The sequence below is a fragment of the Dipodomys merriami genome, unplaced genomic scaffold (assembly GCF_024711535.1).
Source record: "Dipodomys merriami isolate MVZ:Mamm:240054 unplaced genomic scaffold, mDipMer1.0.p SCAF_2, whole genome shotgun sequence".
Taxonomy (NCBI): Eukaryota; Metazoa; Chordata; class Mammalia; order Rodentia; family Heteromyidae; genus Dipodomys; species Dipodomys merriami.
The window spans coordinates 69,009,197-69,009,633 of record NW_027203381.1 but is presented as its reverse complement, the minus strand read 5'-3'; positions in this window follow the sequence as shown (position 1 = coordinate 69,009,633).

Genomic DNA, 437 nt, shown 5'->3' with positions numbered 1-437 from the left:
CCTTAATTACCTGTGATTGCTTACATCTTATAAGGAAATTTGTTAACTCTGGTCAAAATTGGGGTGCTGTAGTGGCTAAAGGTAGTGATGGGACTGACATAAATTTCATGGCTTCTAGTTTACTACATTCATAAGGGAATACTATAGAGAAGAGTAATCTCTAGGGTCCTGTCCTTACTGGCCCTCCCTGCAGCTAACAGTTGACTATGTAGTTGTTTGCTAACTCCTCTATTGGGTGGATAAGGGACTCCTGTGAAGCAAAACCTTCCCAGAGGATCAATTCATCATGTTGTTAAAGTTGTTTGATATAGTAATATGTTAAAATTTATACAAGCCATTTTAATTTTTGAAAAGGTAGGGGTGAAATTTTCATGAGTGGAAAAAGATCAGAAACAGCTTTACTAGGCTATCGTCCTAGTTTCTTTTTTGGATCCTTC